Raw genomic sequence first — 9,169 nt, 5'->3', positions numbered from 1 at the left:
TTTGGCTAGAGGAGCGGGACTCTGCGTGGCAGGAGGCAAGGTGTGTGGGGAGAATTCTGTTCAGAGGAAGGGAACAGACGGGGGCCGCAGGTGCTCTGGCACTTCCCCCGGGGTGGGGGGCTGTCCAGGGATGGATCCGAGGGGAGGTGAGAGGTGGACAAAGAAACTTGGCCTTCTTCACATTGCGGTCACGTCTGCCAGCCCGCCAAGTCCCAGAGGCCTACTTAGCCCAGCCCAAATGCTTTTTGGAAGGAGCCCGGGTGTTGGGGGCGGGGGCGGGGAGGGGGTAATCCCACATCCTCAACTGGGACAATATGAGGCTCTCGAGGTGGGCTCCACATGGGCCGCGTGGCTGTCACAGCGCAAGGCAAGCCAGAGGGGCTACCGGGCAAGGCTCACTCCAGCAAGAGGAGGGGGCTCAGCGAAGCCAGCTCCTCCTCCCCACCGCGGCCCTCCTCCCACTTCCCCCAGTCCGGAAGAGGCGCTCGCAGCCCCAGCTCCGGCTCGCTGGCTGGGAAGGGGACGCGCAGCCACCGCATTGTCTGGGAGGGAGGGGAGACGCTCCGCCCCCTTCGGGGGAGGGGCAGGAGGGCGGGAGAGGAGCGCAGAGCAGAGAGAAGAGGAAGAAAGGCGAAGGAGAGGAGGGGTGGGCAGAGATGGAGAGCGATCGACAGCGGAGCGCAGGCGAGACGGCCCGAGCCGGTAGGGGCAGATAAGGGCAGAGGGGGCGGGAGAGGGAGCGAGCAGGGGCGGGGCGCCCGACCCCCGGGCCCGCCGAGCGCAGCGCCTGGCACTGGCTGGAGCCGCCCGCCGCGCGGCGCCCCCACTTCCCAACTCCACGGTCCCTGCGGCGAGCGCCGTGCCGCCGGCCCCGGACGCAGGCAAGCTGGGCGCGAGCGGCGGGTTTGCGGGACGCAGAGCGCAAGGTGCTGGCGCTCCTCTCCGCCCCGCAGCCGAAAGTTTTCCCTCGGTGATCCCTGCCCCATCCGGGCGAGCCCCTCAATCCTCTCGGGCGCCGGGCCTCCCTCCCTCCGCACGCAGCCCCAGCCCTCCAGTCCGGCCGCAGAAAGTTGCGGCTCGGAGCTGGCCCTCCTCCCTCGTCCCCGGCGGTCCTTCCCTCCCTGCGCGCCCAGGACAGTCCGGTCCCCGAGGTCCTGGCGCGCCCTGGGGAGCTGGGGCTGGCGGCAGGTGCAGGGATGGGCAGGCCCCACGGATGGGTCCCCAGAGGCGGAGTTCAGCCCCAGCGCGGGGAGGCGACTCCCCCTGCCCTCGCCCTCGCGCCACTTCCCCTTTGAGGTCTCGGGTCCGCCCCGGAGTCTCGAGTTTGCTTCTTTTTCGGCTGAGCCGGGCGCCCCAACCAGGCAGGTGCCTCGGAGGCTCCCGCCCACGGGAGCTCGGCGTTTGGAGCGCCTCTGTGCTCGCAGCGCCGCAGCCCAGGGAGCCCCGGGACAGCCGAGCGGGCCGGCGGGTGGCCTGCGAGGGAGACCGAAGGTCCTGGCTCTTATCTGGGGCACTCCGGGGGTCCTTGGGTCCTCAGTGGCTCGGAGACCGGTGGGGGTGAGTGGGGGGGAGGGGCGAGCGAGGCTACTCACCCCACGATGCCATCTATTCCCAGGCGCCTGGACTCCGGGGCCATAAACCTGTGCTACCCGCGGGCAGAGGCGTGTCTACACCGTGCCAGGTTCATAGTAAGTTCTTTACGCGTGGGGAGTGAACGCATGAACGAAAGAGCTAGCAGGCTGGTCCAGGCGCAGGACTGGCCTCTTGCCCCAGCGGGACTCGGTGGAATGGGCGTCAACATGTGTTTAGAGACCGTGATTCCGCGGAACGGCAGGAGGCAGAGCCTGCGGTCTGTTTTCAGAGGCACCAAGATGAGCTTGGATTCGCTATTTTACCGATTGGTCTACTTTCACCTCCCGGGAGCGTCTTGGGCACGGCTTAGTTAGTTAGTTAGTTAAAGAATCTTCCCATGGTATGTTACATTGTATTTAAGAGTGTTTGTTTAAAACAAAACGAAACAAAACAAAACGTGTCACCATATGCAGGGTCTCCAGGACTTCAGTGTGGAGTCTGCCTGGGAGATGCCCAGAGGAGTGAGATCCGGGGTGGGCGGCATGAGCGGGGACCCGGCTGTCTTTTCATTGGTCTATTCCAGACAACTGTGACAGGACAGGGGGAGGGGGAGGGGGCGAGGGACTGGGGGCTGGCTAGCAGAGGGCCTGAAGAGATGGCTGGGCTCACCGAGGTGGGTAGTTTTGGAAAAAGGGGGTTGTTTTGGGTCCTGGGAGAAGATGGAGCAGAACATAGAACCCGCCTGGGTCCTGGGAGGGTAGCTGGTCCAATTTGGGATACCCTGTGCGGGGGCAGGCTGGAAGGTGAATCCTGCTGAGGTGGCCACGCCACAGATCCACCTTTGGGAAGGCAGCCTAAACACATCTCCAGGCTCCGCTGCCTTCATTTGCAAACGTGTGGAATCTGGTCAGAAGGACCAGGGACTTCTTTGGAGGAGCCTGGCTCAGGAAAGCCCAGGGGATCACAGCCCCCACCTGAGCCCTCCTCCAGGGGGAGGGGGGCATGCTTTTGTATCCTACTGGATGGGGTGGGGGCATGTGCCATACCGGAACCTTCTGTGTTTCCAGCACCACCCCTGACTTCCTGAGAGTTGGTCTTGTTGGACTCTGGGGCTCCATGGTCCCCCCACGCCCGCCCCCCGCATCTCGGTATGGTTTCTGTCTGGAAGGCCAGGCTTCTCAGTTAGGCTTTTTTAGGAGTCAGTTGAAGATGGTAGCCACTCACACATGCCCTGGCCTCACCAGGAAACCACCCACTCATTTTACTTTGATGTCTTGGTCTCTTTCCTGGTACCCTGGAGCAAGGCTTTATGTCCGCTCTGCATGTGTGAGCAGCTGGGTGAGTTTCACGGAGAGGTGTCCACCATGGTGCGTCTTGGCATCACCACTGTCTCAGCGCAGGGCTGCGGGGCTGGCTAGAAAGTGGACTCCTCATTGAGTCGAGAAAGGACCTTGGCCTGATGATTGTTTTCCGACCACTTTAGGATACTTTGGCAGTAAGCGGCCTCCCTGGTTGGCAGAGGCGGGTGTGTGGAAGCAGAACCATGTTGCCAGACTCCTGCTGAGAGACTGGACGACAGACAGACTGGTGATCCCGTGGGCAGTTCCAGGTCTGTGTTTCCTCTCCTCCCCTCGGGACTGAGAAACTGGCCAGGGGCCAAAAATGTGCTTGGGATGGAACAAGATGTCCAGTCCCTGTCTTCAAGCCTCAGCTGCCCAGAGTACTGCAGCTGGGTCTTTCTAGAAGGACAGCAGCCCCCACTGCCTCCTTCCTGTCCCTCTTACCACAATCCACAACCCAATTCAGCTCCTTACCCCCAATGACACACTGTCCTATTTAAACACCTCTCTGTCTCCCCATAAGAGTTTAAAATAAGTACTTAGGTAGGGTGAGCTGCCCTAACCTTGTGATTGCTGGTTTTATTTATTTTTCACTGGCCTTATTTATTTGGCCTGCTTTTGGGTTCCCAGGGAGGATGTGGCTGTTTGAGGAGGCAGGTGGGGGTCAGAGGCCTGGGGGAAGCAGAGCTCCATAAACAGGGACATCCTCCAGATTCAGCGGTTGGACGGCCAGTGGGTGTTTTCTGCTCCTCCCTGGGATGGGAGCCTCTGGACACTGTAATCACAGGTTGATGCAGCTCTTTGGGATGACAGCTTGGGGCTGTGGGACTCCTGCCTGAGGCCGCTGTGGTTGAGCCTGAGAGAGAAACTCCTCGCTAAACAAGGGGCCAGGAAGGGACTTTGGCTAAAGCCTGCATGGTGGGCAAAGGCCATTGAGAAGGGGATTTCCTATTCCCTCTATTGATAAGAGCCCCTGGTGGCATTGTGGTTGTGCGTTGGGTTGGGCTGCTAATGACAAGGTCAGCAGTTTGAAACCACTGTCTGCTTTTCAGGAGAATGATGAGGCTTTTTCGCTCACTTAAAGAGTTACAGTCTTGGAAATGCACCGGAGCAGTTCTACCCTGGCCTATAGGAGTCAGAATTGACTTGATGGCAGGGAGCTTGGAGCTAGAAGCTCCTTTGGTAAAAATTGGCAAAATGATGGCTTGTGCTTTGTTAATACAAAGGGATCTGGCAAAAACGTTTTTTTTTCCCTAGCAGGATGTGTCACTTGTGTTTGGTCCTCAGTTAAGGAACTGTGATTACTGGTGCATTGTGTAGTGAAGAAGAAGCTTGAACCGCATTTTACCATCTTCTAGCCCAGCGGTTGTCAACCTGTGGGTTGCGACCCCTTTGGGGGTCAAACGACCCTTTCTCAGGGGTCACTTCTGACCATGGGAAAATGCATAGATATTTCACAATATAAAATTACATATTGTTTGTGATTCATCACTGTGCTTTATGTTCAATTTGTCACAATGAAAATACATCCCGCACATCATATACTTACATTATGATTCATAGCAGTAGCAAAATTATAGTGATGAAGTAGCAACGAAAATAATGTTATGGTTGGGGGTCACCACCACATGAGGAACTGTATGAAAGGGTTGCGGCACTAGGAAGGTGGGGAACCACTGTTCTAGCTGGACGCTTTTGGAGAGTAATCGCCCTGATGGTGTGATGATTGAGCACTTGGCAGCTTACGGAAAAGCCCAAGACTCTCCAGCCGCTCCATGAGAGGATGATGTGGAAGTTTGCTTCCATCCTATGAAGCAGCTCCACTCTGCCCGGTGGGATCGCTATGAGTGGGAATCAACTTGACAGCAGTGCATTTGGTTTGGGAATAGACACTGTAGGCATCTTGTCCACGTTCCCCTGGCCTCCTTGCTTTCCTGTCGGGATAACATTGAGGCATGTTCTAAACTGCCTCTCAGGGTTCTCCAGCAGGGTACTCATGGTGACTCAGTTTCTCAGAGCTTCCCTGTCTAGGATGGCATCCCCCAGAAGTAGTCCCTAAGACTGATAAGACATTTAAACTCTTTGACCCTCAGTTTCCCCGATTGTAAGATGGAAATGATAATGATTTCACAGTGATATTGTAACGATCAAATGAGCCCTTGGGAGAACACAGACTGGCTCATGATTAACATTGGAAGGGGTCAAGATGAATTTTGGGGTGTATATTTGAAAGAACACGTAGAATGGTAATACTTTAAAGAAAGAGGTTGTCCTCTGATGAGAAACTGAGGTCACCTGCATATAGCTTTTGCACCTACGTTGTGACCAGTGGTGTGCTAGTAAAGCTTAACAGCTAGCTGCCCAGGAGGACAAACATGCTAGATGGCGTTTGCCAATACCCAGGGTGTAAATATTTGCCCCCTGGCTGACTTACATTGAACACAGAGTTGAAATGTGGACACCGTTGGCCCTCCAGCACACAATTGTTCATGACTGAGCAAAATCACGGCCCATATTATCTCAAGCTCCAAGTTTGGGCATAGAGGAAGGAGAAGAAAGAGTGTTCCAGGGTCTAAGACTTGGGTGGGTTTGAGTTTGATCCTGAACTAGCTGAGTGACCATGGGTGAGACCCTTCTGGGGTCCATTCAGTAATTATTGGAGTGTTTGCAAGGTCAGTCTTCCTAGGCCTCCCTCCAAGGCAAGGGATGCTCCAAGGGATGATGCCACACACTCTTCTAGCTTGAACATCTGTGGTCTTCTGAGAAGGGTCCCCGGAGTCTTCTGTCTGTCCACACACAGGACAGAACCGGTAACAGAGACCTATCACGTTTCCACACTTGTGGTGATGACCATGGGACATCCAGCACTCAGTCATCCTAGAACTCTGCTGGTTCAAGGGAATGCAGTAGGCATCGAGCCAATATAATCCTACCGCTGTGGGGCTTCATAGCATGGGTGTGAAGAAGGGCAGCGAAGGGCTAGTTTCTTATGAGAAGACCTATCATTCCGGTCTAGTATTCAATGGCACAGATGCCTAAGTGGAATATTCTTTATGGAGAAAAGAGGTCAACGTCGCGGATAGGGTTTTATTCTTTGTGTTTTCTTGAAAATTGCACCCCTAGGAATTCTTACCCTAAGGATGTCATTGGACACAATGAAGAAAAATAGATGTAAAAGCCTTTCCTCGTAGCATTCTGAAAAATAAGCAGTGGAGACAGTTTAAATGTCAAACAATATTAAACTGGTTATTTACATTTATACTAAGGTCAGGAGCTCTGGTAGCATAGTGGTTATGTCTTGGGCTGCTAACCACAAGGCCAGCAGTTCAAACCTACCAGGAGCTTCTTGGGAGACGGATGAGGCTTTCACTCCCATAAAGAGTTTCCATGACTCAGCATCAACTTGACGGCAATGAGGTTTTGAGTGAACTACTAAAATTAAGGAGCATTGGTAGTGCTAAGCATTGGGCTGCAAACTAACTGCATGATCAGGGGTTCAAACCCACTTGGAGGGAGAAAGATGAGGCTTTCTGTTCCCCTGAAGATTTACACTCAGACGAGCCAGTTGGGGTGTAGTACAGCACCAACAAAACAACTTTCTAGTTCTTTAATGCTTCCTCCCCCACCCCCAACTATCTTGACCCAAATTCTATCTTATAAATCCGGCTAGGGCAGAGCATGTACACTGGTACAGATAAGGGATGGGCTGGAACAAAGGGAAACTAGGACAGATAAGTCCCTCAGGACCAATAATTAGTGTAGCAATACCAGGAGGGTAAGGGTAAGGTGTGGGGAGAAAGGGGGAACCGATCACAATGATCTACATATAACCCCTTTCCAGGGGGATGGACAACAGAAAAGTGGGTGAAGGGAGACATCGGTCAGTGTAAGACACGAAAAAAATAAAATGATAACTGATCAAGGGTTCATAAGGGAGGGAGGGTGAGGGAAGGGGCAGGAAGTGAGTGGATCCCAAGAGCTCAAGTAGAAAGAAAATGTTTTGAAAATGATGATGGCAACATATGTACAAATGTGCTCGACACAATGGATGAATGGATGTATTCTGATAAGAGCTGTAAGAGCCCCCAATAAAATAATTAAAAAAAAAGATTTTTCTCTCTCCGAGGCCTTAAGGAGCATGTCTATTCTAGGGAGTGTCTATGAGTGGGAATTGTGTAACACTAACATTCCTGGGTAGAGCACACAGCTTGATCTCAGTCAGCTACTAACCTAAAGACTGATTTAACCCCTCAGCAGCACTGAGGCAGGAAGGCCTGCCACTGCTCTGGAAGGATTACAGCCAAGCCAACCACAAGGCACGTGGTGTTGCCGCGACTCAGAACTGACTCTGTGGCAATGGATGGGTTTTAAAAAATTACGTTGGAATACCATTGGGCTAAAAACTTTGTGGGGATATAGATATGTGTGGATTAACATTAAAAAATACAGTGTATTTCTTAAAAGCAGCTAGTCATGCAGGGTGCTGTTTTTGTAAAACATGTCTACCCATTTATCTCTGGGTGGTGGGATTGATTTGGGGGAGATTTTTGATGCTTAAATGTTTGCTGTTCTATTGTCTGTAAACTGTTTCACTTAAAATGAAAAGAGAAAAGTAAGTGAGAGCCATACCATTTGGCCCTTGGCAGGGTCACTTTCAAGCCACAACCACCCAAAACCCCATTGCACTTCAATTGACTGACGCACCGGGTCCCCAGGAGCCCAGGTAGCGTAGTGGTTATGAGTTGGACTTCTAACCCGAGGTCAGGAGTTCAAAACCACTGGATGCTCAGAGGGAGAAAGACAGGGTTTTCTACTCTTGTAACGAGTTGCCGTCTCAGCCACCGTCAGAGGCAGTTCTACGCTGTCCCAGAGGGTCGCTGTGAGTTAGTACTGATTCGATGGCAGTGAGTTTTCAGTCTTGGTTCATGGTGTCCCCACGTGAGTCTGAGTAGAACAGGGGCTTTAAAAAAACGTTTTTTATTGTGATGAAAAGACACTCAGTGGAACGTCAAACCAACTCAGCCATTTCTCCATGTGAAATTCAACGGCGCAGGCTACTCCATCACTGTTAACGTCACCTGCGTGCCCAACAGATTGTCTACAGGTGGTTTTTTTGAAAGTTGATTGCAAGGCCTGAGATGCCTCTGAGTGGGGTTGAAGACACAGTTTTTGGATTAGCAGCTGACTGTGGTAACTGTTGGTACCAGACCAGCTGGGGACTCTAGGGGTAGGCCACATGCCCCAGCCATCCTTCCTGCTCCTGCTCCCATGGCCTGGGGCTGGTGTCCAGACTTGGCCTACCTGTCAGGCTGGTGGTCAGTGAGTGAGGCGTGCAGCCGGCTGGCCTCAGAGGCGACCAGGGTGTGGTTGCACCTGGCTGGGGCTTGGGGTCCAGTTGTTTGTGTGTGGTTGGGGAGGTGCATCTGGGTCTCTGAGCCTCTGACCTACAGTTGCTCAGTTTGCTTTCCAGATGCAACTGAGAAAGAGAAAGCCCCACCCTAGGCACTGCCTCTGAAGTCCCGGCACAACGTGCAAGGCTCGGGGTGCATGCACAAGGACTTTCAGCCAATAGGGAGCTCAGGACGCCAAGTTCTCTGGGGAAGATGTGTATTAGCCTTACATCATCGGCGCCCTCTTCCTGAAGCTCCTTGTAGGATTCTGGGCCATCCCTGAGGTGTATGCGGAGGAACAGGATAATGAGGCTCTGGTGGGTGGGGCTGTGGGGTGGGTGTTCGGCTGCTAACCACAAGGTCAGCAGCTCAAAACCATCAGCCACTCTGCAGGACACCATGGAGTCATCTGTTCTTAAAAAGATTTCCTGCCTTGGAAACCCAAAAGGGGCAATTCTATCCTGAGTCGGAATTGATTTGATGGCAGCGGGTTTGGGGTTTTTGTTTGTTTAAGTTGGTGCAGTGGAATGGGACCTGGTGGTGCCGTAGGCTAGGTACTGGGCTGCTAACCACAAGGTTGGTGGTTCAGACCCACTGGCTGCTCTTTTTGGGAGAACGATGAGTCAGGGGGTGGTGGTGTGTGTACTTGAGGTGGCCCTGGATTTATCATCCCTTCCATGTGGCCCCTCTGAGAGGGACTGTCCAGTTACCTTACAGGTGGGTTTTGGGCCTCCACTGCATCCATGCCCCTTCCCATTGATTTGGTTGCTTGTTTTTCAACTTCTGAGGTGAGATGAGGTCACAAAGCTGCAGGCCCAGAACCAGGAAAGCAGGTCTCCAGGCTCTCTTTCAAGGGCCACGGGAGAG

General features: G+C 53.5%; 1 protein-coding gene across 3 annotated transcripts in view; it reads left to right on the top strand.

Moving 5' to 3' along the window:
• Positions 1-581: 581 nt before the first annotated feature.
• Positions 582-9,169, top strand: part of RASSF2 (Ras association domain family member 2) — a 48,962-nt gene continuing 40,374 nt past the window's right edge. For 2 of the 3 annotated variants that reach the window (XM_075563963.1, XM_075563962.1), the window contains exons 1-3: positions 582-702; positions 1,616-1,688; positions 3,056-3,181. The gene's annotated coding sequence lies outside the window, so the exon portion shown is untranslated. The remainder of the gene's footprint in view (positions 703-1,615; positions 1,689-3,055; positions 3,182-9,169) is intronic. The other variant, XM_075563964.1, reaches the window with a different exon arrangement.

Source organism: Tenrec ecaudatus, chromosome 12 (genome assembly GCF_050624435.1).
Source record: "Tenrec ecaudatus isolate mTenEca1 chromosome 12, mTenEca1.hap1, whole genome shotgun sequence".
Taxonomy (NCBI): Eukaryota; Metazoa; Chordata; class Mammalia; order Afrosoricida; family Tenrecidae; genus Tenrec; species Tenrec ecaudatus.
This window is presented reverse-complemented; position numbering and strand designations above follow the sequence as displayed.